Source organism: Anopheles coluzzii, chromosome 3 (genome assembly GCF_943734685.1).
Source record: "Anopheles coluzzii chromosome 3, AcolN3, whole genome shotgun sequence".
Taxonomy (NCBI): domain Eukaryota; kingdom Metazoa; phylum Arthropoda; class Insecta; order Diptera; family Culicidae; genus Anopheles; species Anopheles coluzzii.
Window position 1 is genome coordinate 91,463,698 of NC_064671.1, and position 16,943 is coordinate 91,480,640.

General features: G+C 44.0%; 1 protein-coding gene across 2 annotated transcripts in view; it reads left to right on the forward strand.

The window, feature by feature from the left end:
- Positions 1-16,943, forward strand: part of LOC120958206 (guanylate cyclase 32E) — a 37,959-nt gene that overhangs the window by 4,865 nt on the left and 16,151 nt on the right. The gene's annotated exons all lie outside the window — the stretch shown is intronic.

A 16,943-nucleotide genomic window follows, 5' to 3' on the forward strand; every position in this document is an offset into this window, starting at 1 on the left:
AGAATAGTCTATTCACTTGTCTTTTAATGATAAAATGCTTGATCAGACCCTTGTTGTTGATAGACTTGAGTTTATTTCCCGCCAGATGGCGCTTATCTTGAAGATCAATGTGTCAAATGGTGATAGTATATTCGTAAGCAATTTGCTTTGTTTAAAAACCATTATAATTTGGAATCTAAAAGCTTCTAAGAAGCTGCTGCTACTTCCATGACGATGCAATTTTTCTTTAGTCTAACATACTTTACCCGATTTGGTTGTGATTTAGTTGACAGATCTGCATCGATCGTTCAACTACTAACTCTACTTCCTCCTGAAATCAAAGTAAAATTGAAGCAAAAATTTCCCTTTCTATGAGCGGGCAAACAGTAGCACCGGTTGGCAAAATAGAAGACGTCGTTAGGCAAACAAACCGGTACGCGGTGGGGCGTCCAGCACTGCAAGTAGCACGATTTCATAATGACATTATTCGATGCAATGCCACTTGAGGTAGGCGTGTTTGAGGAGAGGAAGAAAAAAATCCGAACTCTCTGGCAACACTTGTCCTGAAGCGGACTTGATCCGTCCGATGCAGCAGCGGAGCAGCATTGACACCAGACCGCCCGGGCGGTGAAGTGGGCGGAGGGGAGAGGCCGGGCGGTACTGCTAACTACTACTACTACTATTACGACTACTGCAGCACTGATCGGTAGTCAAATTAATAAGCCGCATTTAGCGTAATGGTTGTCAACGGCGGTTGTGGCGCAGCGATTGGCAGCAGGCAGTGTCTCTGGTGCATATACCCATTTGTTGATTGCATCGATTGGGCGTCATGATTGGGTTTGGCGGCGTTGACGCGTGTTTTAGGGAAATAAAACTTATAAACCGCTAGAAGGGGGGGGGGGGGGTTGTAGCGGGGTAGCAAGAGCGATGGATCGATGAAATAAAAACCACACGCTGACAAATTAGCTAACAAACCGATTTGCCGGATGAAGGTTTTAGAAGTTGTCAGTCGGCGACGTGCGCAGACGGTTTTTTTCGGGATGGTGAGTAATGTTAGCTTCGTGTGTCTTGGGTTTGGTTATCTTATGTGTGTTTGAGTTTGTGTGTGTGTGTTTTTTTTGCACCCCTCGGAGTGTGCGGCAGTGGCCGCGGCAGCACTGTTCCAACTGGTTTCCGAAGTGTATATTTATGGACATGTTTACCAGCAGCATTACGATCTAACCTTGTCAAACCAGCCGGCGGGTAAGGTGAGTGTACGAGCGAAAAATCCAGGAACTAGGCGGGTGGGGCCAGCAGGGCAGAGGGTAGACGACGAGCAAACATTAACCTATTTTTTGAGTAAGTGTCTGAGTGGGTGAAGGGTGTTTTTTTTTGTGTGTGCGTCGCGCTTAAAATCCCTTTGGCTGCGAAACATCACGCTCTTCCTCGACCCGGATTAGCTCTCGTAACGTATCATCCACTCCACCGGAGCATTCTAATGCCGCGCAGCTCGCCCGATCCGGGTGATTTAAATATGTATATATCGGGAGCATCGCTCTGCCGTCGAACGGCACGTCGAATTCTCGCATCCGATCGTAAATTGACGCGCAAGGTGCGTTGGTGCGAGATGGGTTTATGGAGAGATGGGGCCTTGGATTACAATGTGGCCGTCGTCTCCTCTCCTCTTTTGGTCAAAAGTTGCTACCGAAATCCAAACGCTTGGCCCAGGAGTGGAGCATTGAAAAACAACACCGAGTTGCCGCTTGAAAATGGGGTTCGAGTGGCATCTCTGCTCGAGTTTTTGTTGGAGAATAAGTGGAATAAGTTGGGGGGAAAAGGAAACCGCTTGGAGTTGGTACGGATATGATGCATCTGGTGCATAACACGACGTCTCTTGATGCCAGGGATGCAAAAAATGTATCGATGAAACGGTTTTTAGAAGAAGAACTACCCGCTGGTCCTGATTGACGTCAGACAAGAGTGGACTATTTTTATATCGCTGCAAATCAAGTCAGGCGTTTTACGATGTGGTATTTTATGTGACTAAAAAGAAACGAGGGACTTATATCCACATATCTCTTAATGACTTTGTTTAATTATCATTTAATTATTATGGTTATTTTGGAATAAACTTAGTTTTATTCGGTGCCAGGCAACAAATGTGTAAGAGAACTATTGTGGCTTGGTTCTTGTTTTATTTTGAACTCATTCTCTCAACAAGAGACATATAGTGCCATGGATATGACATCAGTCTACTACATCGCATGTCGTGGGTTCAAATCTAATCTGAACTATTGTTTCTCTATATAATAACTTCTGTCCTGTTTCGTGTTGGCATGTGTTTAAAATGTCGTTTCCAAGATAATGTCACATATAAATTGATACTACAAAGTATACGTTTATCACACTCCATTGGCATTTGTTGTTGAAAGAAAGCTCAAAACAGACATGAATTAATGTGAATTCCATGTTTTGGTTGTTGGAGATTAATTTTTATTCCCAACTGATTGCCGTGTCAATTAACGAACCTTTCACACACCGGCACAATGTTGCAGCAGCACTGGATTGCACATTCCAATGTTGACAGTAGTGAATCACATCCCACGGGCCTCGCACGCCAACGACAACCACGACGATAGGGGTTTCACCAATTTCCTTCCCGTCCAAACAAACCCATCGCCGCAACAGCCGCACAAAGCGAATGCCAATAATTGCCACAATCGGATTTGCAAGAGTTCAACCGCGCACACACACACACACTCACGAAATTGCAACACCACGGCGACAGGCACAACTTAATTATCTTGCCTTCCAGCACGAGGTTTGCCTACACCTCCAGTACCACCGGCTAGTTACGGTTTCGATTGCAACGGGGGAGTTTTTAACTCCGCCTGTTGTGAGTGCGCCAGGAGTGTCTTATGCCCTCAGCAGTGGTCTGGAATTCGGTGCAAATTAAAATGATTCAAATTAACCATAAATTATTCCATAATTACACGTGGTACTCTACCGTCACCTTTGGCCACCGTAGCCGAGCTGCACGACACTGCAGTGAGGAGTATTCTTTTCCAGCCGACGGCCGAGGTGGCCCCGCTCTGTACGTACCGTTTCGAGCCGTTAATTATCAAACGGAATGATTTATGAGCCATTGAGGTTATCGTAGATCCTACACGTACATACACAAACACACATGGCCCTCCCCCGAAGTCGTCGGGTTGCATGTAACTGCATTCTGCACCCGGCTTGTTGATGGTGCTTGTAATGCACGCGATGAGCGTAGGTTTTAGTCTTTCTTGCTGGGGGACCTTGTTTGTTGGGGTGTTGTTGTCTCTGGGGCCGCCCTGGCTGGGTGTGTTACCCATCATCGTCACCAACGTGCACGGCGCAGGCGGATATGCCATTTCGGTGCTCTTGTTTATCGTCCCCAAAGTGTTGCTCAATTTCCGTACTTGGTGGAAAAATATGGTTCTCTCCGCGCTGTTTTATGGTAGAGCGTGTCAAAAGTAGTGCACTACTTCATGCATGTGTGGTCGGAGCCCGGTAGCAAACATTAAGTGCAGCTATTTGGACAACCAGTAGATATTTATCGATCAGAATAAATGGTTTATGAGTGATGTAGAACGGTTGCTTGTGCTCTGTACACTTAGCGTATGTTTATTGACATCAATATGAGAATTTATCGATGGCTAATATTCAGAAGGTACACCAGGAGTTGGAAGTAAACATAGATACTTGTAAATACAATTTTTTATATTAAATTTCTCGAATCTTTAGTTTTATAGCACACTTTGCTATAATTCCTATTGAAATCAATAAAATACATGTCTTAAATAATCCACTCAAGCAATCTAATCCACTGATATTGAACGGTTGCTCGCCCGGTAGCAATAACAGTACATTTTAGTGTAGCAGCCGGCAGTAACATGATTCTTGTGCTTCGACGTATCTCGATTTGGGGCCAAACCATTCGCCCGGAACTTGAAGCCGGTAAACTAATACCGTACGTCATAAGCTTCCAATGGATTACTCCCACTATGGCTACCGCAGACCGTACTGATACACGGTCCCTGCAAACCATTCAAGCGGCACTCAAATGGTCATCATTGTGAACCCGGAAAAGCATGGAAAGAGAGAGCTAAAGGGAAGAGCAAGAGTGTGCAGAGCGGCCCCACAGTCGTCGAAAGCAGCATGGATTTTATGGCAAAGATGCGACCACTGATTGGAACATACTTAGATCGTTGAATGGCAGGGGAGGTATGGCTGCGGAGGGAGAGTAAGCACAGGGAATATTACACACACTCACTCGCCCTCTTACGACCGGAAATGGGTCAGGGACCTCCCTCTTCAAAGCTAATAGCTCCACCGTGTGACGTAAGTGATCCCTCTCGCCAGCTAATAACTTGCTATTTGTTTATCACGTCGGCGAGGCTGCGATGGAATGAACAATGAATGGATGGTAGGTGGATGGTGCGCGGCGGGCAAAGGGTATCGTCGAATGATTTATGTTGCGCGGCTATCTTCTGGGAGGAATAATTAATTTCGGAGCTTTTCTTGAGCCGGTCTCGGTCGAAAAGAAGTAAAAATGGCTTTAACCAGAGGGTAGGGTAAGCAAGAGAGGTTTGTTGATTTGTTCTGAGTGTAAATTTAATTTGCTTTAACGTTTGTTGTTTCGTCGGTCATTTAAAATAAGAGAGGGGTTTGTTTTCGAAATTTCAAATCAGTCTAGATTTGAACCCGGAACGGTTGAATTACTAAGCGGAAGGTTTATCAGCTGAACTATTGGAACGCTTCTCGGCGGAGACGTATTACGCATACAAAAACCATTGTATGTCCATTTTGTTCTTTATGTGATATATCCCTAACGTGTCTATTAGGAAAAGTACTACAGGTTTATCAACTGAACGTCACGTTTCATCGGGTACAAATGACGCAAACCGTCCCCAGCAACGTGTCACTCTACCCACTCGGGTGTCTTTAATAGCATCGGCCACGGTCGTTACCGATTCTTTACGGCGGCAATTTAAATCGGAGCAAAAATCACGACCACCTGTGGCGTCTGAGCCGGCTCTCGATCGATCGTTCGACTCCCCTTTTTCGTGCCATCCGCCGTCGAATGCATTTATCCGGTACCCAATTATCTTTCCTGCGCGCGGTGATGGTGAGAGTAATGGACCTGGCACAACAAAAAGCCACCACCGAAAAGAGGAGTTAACGGGCAATATTATCGGGCCATCGGGTGGAATCGGCTAGTGTCCGATTTGCAACCACTCCAAACATGGCAAAGGTAATCGGAGAGGGTTCCCTTTCGTGGTCCGAGTGCATTTCGTCTCTTACAATCAGCTGGTGCGTGTGGGAGGTACAAAACAAAACGATGATTGGTAATTCAAACCGCCCAAAAGGACACAGTTTATGGGAAATGTTATCTTTGCTTCACAATGCCAGAATCATATCACAATCGTTTCGGGTTCCTGCTTTGGCGGACAAATTTATAGCATCACTCCATTTTTGGAGCTCTCAAATGCATTGATGCCGTTTACGTTTGTTGTGTAGGCCGAAGTATTGTACTTTCTCTGGACGTCGTTTTTGTTGGTTGGTCGTTTGTTCAATGCACACCAATACTAAAGCTTCGACCATACGGCAACGGCCCGGCGAGGGAAGTAGCGTGAGCGAAGTCTGCAGCCTACAGAAAACTTGTTGCATTTAATTTGGCGTTGCACAAAGGTGCAGACAGCCGATGGATGCATATTTTGCTGTCACCACATGCGCCGATTGCACCTCCCACTTTTAACCCTTGAGTGGCTTGTTGTTATTTTCAATTAATTTATTACCAATTGTAGATTTATGAAAGAGCTTAGTTTCCTTTGCTAACATTTGAAAGATTGTTGAACAATTATCAAAAAACTGTCCTACTCTTCAATTTGTTTATTTGATGCAGCTGATGGTCTTTTTCTGGTAAGGGTTAGTGCTGTCTGTTTGGGGCACGATACTTACTGTCTGCATTAAAACCATGCATATAAAGTGAGCATTTCATTGAAAAGGAAAGTGCACGTTAGCTCCGCGGCACCAACACATACAAGCACAACCATGGTGCAGCATATGGGGCGTGTGCATTGATGGAAACAATAGTAAAAATAAATAATTTATGTTGAGTCTTTTTATATGCACTTTAGTGCGCTAGGTTCGGTGTTGATGATGATGATGATTGGGTTGGGATGGGTGGTGTAGAGTTTCCTGCCATCGAAAATGTTATGCTCCGGACTTCTTGTCCTCTTTCTGTTGCAATATTGTAGGTCATAGAGCACAATCTTTCGAGTTGAGGCAACATTAAAGCTTAAAAGTATGTTAGAATTGCTTCAAAGCAAAGTGCAGTGCCTGATCCTACGGGTGACCGAAACCATTACCACAAAAGAAATGTGTACTTAAAAGGAATCAATTATGTAAAAGCGCACCACTTCCCTCCAGCAGCGGGGAACAATTTCTGTCAGATTAATTTTGCATTCTCCGGCATTTCTGCATTCGGCATTCGTGGGCCCTTCGCACATCAGTCTGATGAATGAGGCATTGTTCTGCACTCGTAGTAAAGCCTTTCTGCTCGTGCTTGTACGGTCGCTATAGAAACGGAAGAGCGAGAACAGAAGCATACGATGTATGTGTGTGTGTGTGTCAGTGTGTATGTATGACTGGCAAAGGAATGCTAGCAAATGCAACAGATTCAAACAGCGAGGAATCTAACGAGCGTGCCTGGCTTGAATTTAAATTCCATGGTTACAGTTTTTGCGCGATGAATGAAATGTAATCAGAACTCGGGTGGTGGAAAGTGGTTTTGGTGGTGGTGGTGGTGGTAGTGGTGCGTTCTTCGTGTTGGAGAAAATTCCGGAACAGATTTTGTGACTGTTACTGAGAACAATGCAGTTCACATTCCAGAAGCATGGAATTATGAATATTTCACTTTTAATCCACAAAAAAACAATTGTAATAAAATACAAAATTCAATCTGCCCTGATTAACGTTTGTCGAATGAAAAGGGGATGTATATACGCAGTGCTTACAGCAAAATACGCACTTAATAAAACATCTTATGCGGGTCGAATAAACAACACCGAAGCCTTACTGCCAATGCGCAAAACAAAAACGTTTGCCAGTCGGATGAGTTATGCCGGGGAGGTTCGTAATTGTAGTGCAGCTCACAGCTGGTAGTAATTGATTTTCGCTGTACGGGAAACGGTACTAGGGACGTAACATTCACGCCAGGATTCGACTCGACACAGTGGGCAATCGCTGTTGGTTGTACTGCTTAAACATAACGCAACCGAGTGTGACACACAATGGAACACGCGGTCCTTGTGGTGTGTCTTTGTGTGGCTCTGTATTACTGCCGTTAATGGATATGCCGCTTTAATGGGCTTCGTGTTGGGTAGCACTTTTCTTAGCGTGAGATTTGAGCTGACCTACAAAAGAAGGGGTTTATAGCAAAGAACTACGTCCATCCGTTTTCGAGGGACCAACAGGATTCTTGTAAGACAAAGCTATTGTAACTTTGAAGAATAATTTGGAAGGAAAAGTCCATCCACAGTAGCATAAGTTGGAGTTCATGCTGTCAACATCTGTAACGGAAGTCCTGAACAATAAATTACATGGAACTCTGCTTCTCAATATCCAGGAATAAATAATCGACAGCTAACTAAAGGCAGACGGATCACCAAACTTTACTTGATGAAACATTTCAATGAAACGGATTTATTTCGCACGGGGAGAAATCATTTTAAAGCAAGAAATAGAGAAGAAGTTTCAACACCATCGGATGAAACTCCAAGTCAAGTCACAATGCTCTAGGCACATAACGACATCTTTGATTGACAATAAGCTAAACATTGGGCAATGAAATGTGCCAAATTCCTGAAGAAGAAGCGAACGAGGAAAGCATTTTTCATTTCTCCGCTTCTGTTTGTCGAGGGGGAAGCATGCTATTTATGCCACGAGCGAGACCGACTGTACTGCTGTCGAATCTTTGCTCCCGGGCATTCCCTAATCTGATAATAAAAGTAGGTCAGGAGAGCATCGCGTAAAAGAAACATATACACATACAAAAGAACTCAATAGTACCAACATTAACTCTGATCCTGTGTACGCAACGTGGGAGCAACTTTTTTCATCGAATCCGTACGAGAGCGTTCGTCTGGTTTGAACCTTAATTTAGATTGATTTATGTTCATAGAATTAGCTTGTAGGATGGCCGATTCTGACGTTACCATATGGACAGAGGGGAACGTCCCTTGTGAAGGAAGAGCTCTTGCTGAGTTCTTGCGTCATTTTTCCCCCACGTTTTGTTTGGGCTGATTTTAATCGCAATCATGTCAGCGTACTGCCACAATTAGCGAATCATCATGTCGGACGGTCGGTCGGTGAAAGGAATGTTGCACATTTATTATCATCGCGTGCCGCGTGCGCCTCACCGGGCGCGGCAACCTGCAACAAAGGCCGAGATGTGCGGAGGGAAATGTCAGGGGCATTGTTTGTGTGTGTGTACCGTGTAGAGAATGACGATTGATGGACGGGCACGGGCATGACAGATCGATTTGGTGGCCGCTTTGTGGGTGCGATATTCGGAGGCAATCAAGATTAAAGACATGTTGATGTGTGTCGCCCGTGTGTGCTTAGTTAAACATGATAAATGGTGATGGTTACACAAATGTGAAGATGATGGAAGTATCGATGGGAAGGCTGGCTTTTAAAGCTACATCAAGGGTTTACGTACATATTTTGGCATACATAAATAATGCTTTGTTAGTCGATACAATAAAACATAGGCTTCATTTGATCCTTCCAACTATCTCAGAAAACGGAATAAAAGCCTAAATTAACCTATTCCTTGTTGTCTTTTGTTAAAGCATTAATGTCATAAATTATAAATTAGTATCGATAAAACATAAAATGACACAAAAAAGGAACGCTCCACTCAACAAATAGTCAATGATTTATGACTACAACTATCGATAACTCGTGCTTAAAATAAACATCGGAAGCCTTTTCCTAAATGCTCAGCCCTAATAGTCCGTTCAGGAGGACGTGCTCACGATCGTACGGAAAGGGTCACAAATCGGGCCCGGCTTGTGGAATCGATAAATTCCACAACTAACTTCCATTTTTCCCAGAAAGTATTTCACGTTGAGCCCGGTCAGTTCCGTTCCCTTGCTTCGTGGTTTCGTTTAAGGCAAAGGGGGGTAAAGAGTTTTATTATAAACACATAACCTGCTCCAATGCTGGCCCTGTGGAGGTCGATGGACGAGGTTGGAATATGCGATACGATGATGCGAAGGGAAAACTTTTCACACTTTTCTCTGCTGCAGCATATGTGAGCTGTATGGGAAATTGAGAATGTTTCGGTGCGCTTCTTCGCTATGCTGGATGCACAAAAATGCACCGACACGAAAGCATTGGGCTGCAGCAATGTGCGCTGTTGTTTATTTACATGCGCTCTGAGTTTCGTGCTCAGTAATACAATTCGATGCAGTTGAGCGTCGATTAAAGTTTGGATTTTGTGGGCTTTTTGAACTGCTTTAAAAAGAATTCTATCATCATTTGGTAATCTCAGACCAACCTAACCATTAATGGGACCAACACTGGAATGACATAAAAATCGGCTATTTACAACCTGCTCTACCCAACCAACCCGTAAGCCAAAAGGCACCAGGAAAGTGTGTCCCCTTTTCTACTGATCCTTTGCTGGCGTGAGGTTTGTAGATTGCTCCAAGCAAATATTGATTTTAGGGTGGATTTAATGTTGTGGCGCTTTCGCTTTCTTATCCTTATGCTCTCTTCATTGGTGCCTACGCGCTAACCCTCCTCCGTAACGAAGCCATCCAGAAGCTGGTGTGACTGTTCGTTCCCCACGGTGATGGGGAAAGAGGTGGTCTTTTCATCGTTAACGGCCATTGCCTTGCCGGAATCATAAACTACAAAATTGAATTCGAATACTTTGGCAACAAATTGTGCGGCAAGAGCTTCCCGACGAACGCGTCGCGTCGTCCTCGTTGTTCGTTTGTTTGGCTGGGACAATCGAAATCCCACCCGTTTCGCATAAGCTGATAAACCCGGGGTCGTAAAATAGGTTTCCTCTTTATCTTTACCATACGGCGGCGGGAACTGTGTTGTGTTGTGTAGTGTTTATAGTGTGAGCGGAATGTGTGTGTGTGTGTACATTCCGCACGTTTCGATATTTATAACGAGCTTTTGGGTGGTTTTAACGGGTGTGAGATACGAAACAGGTCGTGTGAATTCCGTCAACTGTTGCGCGAACGTTGATCATATGTGTGTTGGATGCTGCTGATCTCACGATGTCTTAGTTAGGTGGCAAATCAAATTATAATTTGAGAAGTCTTAGGCATGAATATCGTCGTGATTTGGTAGTTTTATCACTTTTATACCATTAAAAGATTTCCTAAAGCCACAGAGGACGTTTTGGTTAAATGAAAAGTATAATTCTGGATAATAATAGTATAAGATCCTTCTTTTCAGTGTGATAGAAGGCTTGTTATAGGAACAGATTTTTGAGAGTCGTTGGTCGTAGGACCGAACACGGTCTATAATATCTTTGGATTTGTGATTGATTCTTATTTAGACTTGGATGTTCTGATTATTTCCTCATTTAAAAAAAAACTATAATTTCGAAGAATTGTATAATTCAAGGGTTATTCTAAGTGAACGAAGGACTTAGCTTGTGAATGGCATTTCTACATTTCTTGAAAATATTAGTTTTTTGATAATAAAACGGGACGAAATGTTGACCGTCTAAAACCTCTAAACCTTTTGGTTTACGCATGCAGAGTGGAGCTGAGCCTGACGAAATCTACCCGAAATGTAGAGGTCGCTTCTGCTAGTTAGAACGACCCACATTAACCACATCAAACAAACCTAAAGCTCTAATCAAACAAATCTCGGAAGTGTGTCCTACAAAACTGTGTCAGACTCGCGCTCTCGACAGTTACATTCATGCCCGCACCCTTCAGTTCAAACTCACTGACAGCCACTGCCCTCCCCCGAGGCAGCGAGCGATGGATCCTCGCGCAATTTTAAAAAGCGCCTTATCATTTATGGGTCAACGCCAGTGTCGGGTCGTTGATAGTTCCACTTCTTACACTGCGAGGTTGGGTCGTATGTACATCTTGCTACTTGGCCGCAAGTTCCGCGAGTGCTAGCAGCGGAGTACACCATTAGCTTAAGACAAAACATCCACCAAGAGGGGCCCACGACGACCATGCACACCTTCATGTGTCAATCAAGCGGCCGTCTCAATCACGCAACTAGCAAAGGGTCTGGTCTGGTGGTGCTGGTGGAAAAGAGCTGAAGCTTCGCGTTTACTTGAGTGATAAAAAAAACACAACTATACCAGTCCACTAGCCAGCCAGGGGGTACTTAATAGAAAATTAATTCTAACGACACACGGAATACAGGTGGTGGGGCTGGTGTTTCGGTGCTTGGTGCGATTTGTAGGTTAAGTTTATGAGCCGTTGATATGAGTTGCTTTGGCGTTCTAGTAGTTGCTCCGTTTTCTTCTTCACAACCACCACCAGCAGCAGCAGCACCAGAGTGCCTGATGACGTGCAGAAGGTCATTGGGGCTGATAGGAGGAGTCAACGAGCCCGGTGGGTTAGAGACGGTGATTTCTTCGTCAAGTGGGTCTGATTGACTTTTCTAAAAATACATCCAAAAGTACGAAAAAGTAAACCCCAAAGCGCGGTCCAAATCTGGGTTAATTAGCTCGCTGTATTTGGGACCTCAATAAAGTGTGATTATGATTGAATTTCGTTCGCACACAGCAAAGCGGGGCACAACTTTACAGAGCGACAAAATAAAGCACTTCTGGCAGCAAGGTAATAGCAGCTCGGCCAATGTATCCACGACTGTCTTGTAATCTGTTCCGTATTTCTTCTTCACATTCTTCCGTTCCGGGAAGAGTCTCACTCAACAACCTCAGCAGCAGAGCTTGAACTTGGGTGGTAAGTGTTGTTATTTTTATTTCGATGATAAGTCTCCGTGTCTTGGCGCTGTGGTGCGCTTGTTATCGGTCTTATCGTATCGACAGTTTGCCTAGGCGCATACCACCACCAGGGTTTCGCCCAGACCTCTCTCGGGTATCCAGCTGGGTGAAATTGACTGGGTGCGTTGAAGGCGAGCGTGAGCACACGCAAGCGATCAAAGTGGAGCAGTAGTGATAGAGCAGTGTTTGTGATGTTTATTTGCAGGACGGGGTGGGAGTTTGTGTGTGTGTGTTTTTTTTTTCTTTTGCGTCGTTCGCCCTTCTTCTATTACCCTGCTGAAGTACGTCGACAGTTGGAGTTTGGTCGTAAAGTTTTCAGCTGGGCCATTCAACAGCTCACCCAGCAGTGAGTAATATTCATGCAGCCAATCCTAGCAGGAACGCAGCGGGACAGAAACGCCAACTCAATTTCATCGGAAAACTGTGAATGAAACATTCCTGTGAAATGTGATTTGAAGGATGCCACATCTGAAGGATGTTGACAATTCTGAAGGGTGTGAGAGGGAGGCAATGTGGGGACAATATAGATATCGATACATCGCAATTTGTCTTCCCGGGCCAGACTCTCCCGGGAGTGTAAATATGAGCGATATCGATCGTTGCTGAAATGATGCGACGGGTGAGTTTTATGTTTTTGCAACGATAAAAGTTTGCTTTATTGGCCTACAATGTTCGGTGTGGCCATTGCGTCGTGGTTAAATTAATATTGAACATTTTGTAGCTGGTCTCTAAATTGTATTTCTGGGACAATTGTTTTTCTTTAAAGGCTCTGTAATATTGAAAGCAAAACTTCATAAAAATAATTCACAAAGCATTTGTGACCAGACGTAAACAGTCTGCAAGAGGATGTTGGATTTTGAACATCTGGTTGTGGACGTTTTTTGGAGTATCTGTGAGATATATTCTAACCTCTTCAAGGGTTGAATTGATTGGGTATTGAGGTTGGGATTGATCTGTTATGGATACTAAGAGTACTAACATAAGAATTCTTAATGTGAGAACGACGATAATGACTTTGTTTTCTTGGAATGCATGGTTGAATATGCAATTGAGCTCAAAATTCACATGAATATGATATAGTGACGGCTGAGTTGTCGGAGGTCAGATCGAATTATGATCTAGTGGACTTCAGACATCGCTATCTTCCAGGACAATGGCCTTAGTAGTCTACTAGTAGTAGTTGTACTAAAATATTTATTTTCCCTTAACTTATCTCATTGTGCACGATTAATGTATTGACAGTTGCTATACCAATCGACAACAGCAATCTCATTGTGAATATGTCACTCACTTTCTATTTGATTTCATCCGAGCATACCAATCTGTCAGATCTAATCAGCAGGTGGTAGGTAGATAACAGCACAAACCTGCATACACATTCACCCTCCTCCTCCGTAAGTTGATTTGCCTATTGGGAAGCTCGCTTTATGAAGGGGGTCCAATTTTTCACGCATCACCCAAGTACGGTCCCGCAGCAATCGGTGAGTTTGTCATCGCGCGCCACTACACGGGGCGTAGCACAGTAGCAATGACATCCAAACGGGCGACACACTAGACCACCCGTCCCAACCGTTTGTGCATCGTAATAAACCGACCGTGTCGGTGGTGCGGCCTGTATCTTTTTTTCTGTCTCCTCTTTACCGTACCGAACCGGTGGCAAGAGGACATGGAAACATAGTTGCATGCGGGCACACACATGTTTAACACTTCCCGCAATAAAAATTTAAACGAGTGGCAATAAAAACGCGCACACTGTATGCATCACACCATTGCATTTGTTACTGCTGTTGCTGTTATTGGCTGCACAACTATCGTGTGACCGATGCGCTTTTTCTGTTTGTCTGGTAGGGTTTGTAGCTTCACGTGCTCTCCTCCGTTTTTTATAGCCCTCCTCCCCCGTACTGTAGATTGTTCACTTTATTCTCTCGTGTGCTTTAATTGCCGAGTCGCGTGTAGAAATCGTAACAATTCTATCCAAACTGTCAAAAAGCCGGACGTCTGACGTTTATTGCTAGCGGCGGCCAGCTGTCAGCATACGTTTGTGGGGTGGTGGAACTGTTTCTTGGCCATCTCATTGCAACGATCTCGGGGGAAGGAAGGCTACCTTACCGTACCGGCACTGGTTTGGCTGGCGAAAAATGAAAGTGGTGAACGGTTCTGCCCATTTTCCACCTGTACTACCGTAGCGATCGGTGCTGCAGTTTATGAAGAGTGGCACCCGTTGCGTTGACGTTGGAATAAATGGACTGAGTTTACTGGCTTGCATTTCGAACAGGTTGAGGTTTGTAACAGTTGTAGCTGTGGCGAACAGTGGTGGCTAGAGTGTTAGTAATGTGTTAAGAACAAACGTCACTCCCACGCTTGGTCGGATGTCATTCAGGTGATCAAAACAAATAGCATTGGAGAATGGTCAATGTCGATGGATGAGCTAGAAAAAAACATCTGGAACTCTTCCACCTTTTGCATGTGTGGTATTTTTATGTTGAAGAAGGTTATTTTAAATGATTCATAGAGAATGTTTGTACATAATTTGATGATATTTTTTTACATATTAATACTTGAATATACACAAGGTAAAACTTCATGGTAACTTTAAGTTATTCTTCTCTGCGTATGTGAGTCATGGTGTAGTGTAAGCTCCCTTTCCCAAACACTACAACACAATAGAAGAGTCAACAATTGCTCCACCTTTTAATGACCTATTTGCCCGCTGACAATGGTCCCAATTTTCTAGCTCAATGCCCAAACTGATCGTACTGTTAAGTAGGGTTTCTATGTCAATGCAAAGCGAAAGAACCCCCTTTTTTCGCAACTAATTACCAGCATGGCAAACCGCACCGCACCGGTTCTAAGTCAAATGAATGGTAATGAGACACGTGAAGGTTGGTGTGTTTGCCGTTCCGTACGTCAACAAAGTTAGTCCATTTCATTCGTTTTCGGCAACCTTTGTGATAAGGGTTAAGCTAAAGTGACAGGACACATGTTGATTGTAAACTTCTTTTCAAGGCGTTTGTTCTATAGGAAGGGATGGGTGGTTTGCCGACATATTTCAAACAATGATAGTACATTGTGTTGGTGCCGTTTGCTTAGCTTGGAAGTAGGAGTTAGTTTCTCCAAAGCAAAGGCATTTCAATTTGGACGGAAAATGAGGGTCCAACTCGAACGTTTAGCAGGAATTTCACAGCTGACCTCCAACACAGCATGACTCTCTTATTGACACATTGACAAAAGCCTGCTATCCGCATCCGTTTTGCCGGGTTAACAATCGTAAGGCTCCATCCCAGACAATCAGGTTCGATCCTCAGCTCGCTATCGAACGGATCCAGACTCTCCCGCGTGGCTACACCCATGCCGTCCAGACGAGATTAAATGTAAATTTGTTTCCATTGGGGGACAAATCGCCGAAATGCAAATTACATCTCCACTTCAGCAGAGTCGCACATTATTGCGTGCAACTGCGTGGAATAATGGGAGAGGAAACGAAGGTTAAACGAACACCGCCAGAACAGCAGAATGTCTGGCCCTGGATCGGTGGAATTGTGCAAGTTGTCAAATAGAGAAATGCTTTTGCCCAAAACCTGTAGTCTTGTTTTAGACACAAACATACACATATTGCTCCCAGCCCCGGTTGTGTGTGTGTGTTCAGTTTGTGAACCGGGAATTGACCAATTGTCGAGCGAAATGTTGCTCACATGTGTCGAAAGTTTTATCGCCACGGTTTTGTTGTTTTGACCGGGCCAAGTGTGTGCGCAGCATAGGGAGCATCGGGAGCAAAAACTTTTCGATATTGTCAACTTTCAATTTAGCGCTATTTAGGGGTCGGATTTGGGATTTGGGAGTTGATGGTGGGTGGTTTTACAAACAATTTCCGATGTGAAAATGGAATGAAATCCCTTCACTTCTGGGGGGTTTTCATCCGCGGTGGAAATCGGGTAATCGTGGATGTGCTATTCATATAGCACCGACACAACTGTTTGGTTGGTGTTTCCTTTCTCTGTTCTCCGCGTAGGGAAGCTATCTCGGTTGTATGGAGTGGTATCGTTGTGCAAGCTTTGAGCTAGTTTTATTTTCAATCGTGTGGGTTTAGTTTCCCCCAGCGCCAAGAACAAACTAAAGCGAAACGAATATTGCAGACACTGTTTCATGACAAAGTTTGCTCCACTAGGGGGAAACACTAGCAATGTAAAGTGTCGTTTTGGAGACACACATGATAGTGAGACTGTGATAAATGTATGGAAGTTTTAAATGGTGTAAAACGTCGGCAGACAGCTGTGTAAAGGTTGTATGAAAAATAACACGGAAAACAAGATTTCAGATTTTCCAATCCATTTTGTTCCTAGAATAAACTGTGCTCTTTGGCTTACTGGTTGGTCTATACCAAAATAGTCTTCTTGGGATTGGGATGACCCTGGTGGTCAGTAGAATAAACATACTGGTTTGTACGATGCTGGTTGCTGATCGATTCTCATCTGGACCGCTTAGTCATTGTGGTATTGGTTTTTTCATTATAACCAAACGTTGGTGACATTAGTTAAACCACTGTTGTAAGTAATATCAGTCTTAATAATGTATCTTTTCACTTCACTCGTCATCCATTCGTGCGTTACTAGTAAATGAATTTAATTAACTGGCACTCAATATTAGTACGCTTCGATAAAAATAAACATATTCAATTCAATTACACACTCCCCTTGCCTTGCCTTGCGTGCGACAATTAAAACTCCCAATTATATGGACCAAACGTTTCCCCGCGTGTGGGTAAAACCGATTTTATTAACCTAAGTACGGGTGAGAATTTGCTAACGGTTGAGCTAATTTGTTTGCTCCAGTTTTCCGCACCGTAATCAAGTTTACTGGCACATAAACGCGCATACACATATGTAATTAGAGCTGCGCAATCAACTGTGCAACACCGACCGAAAACTAAATTTCATATCCTTCCGACCACACG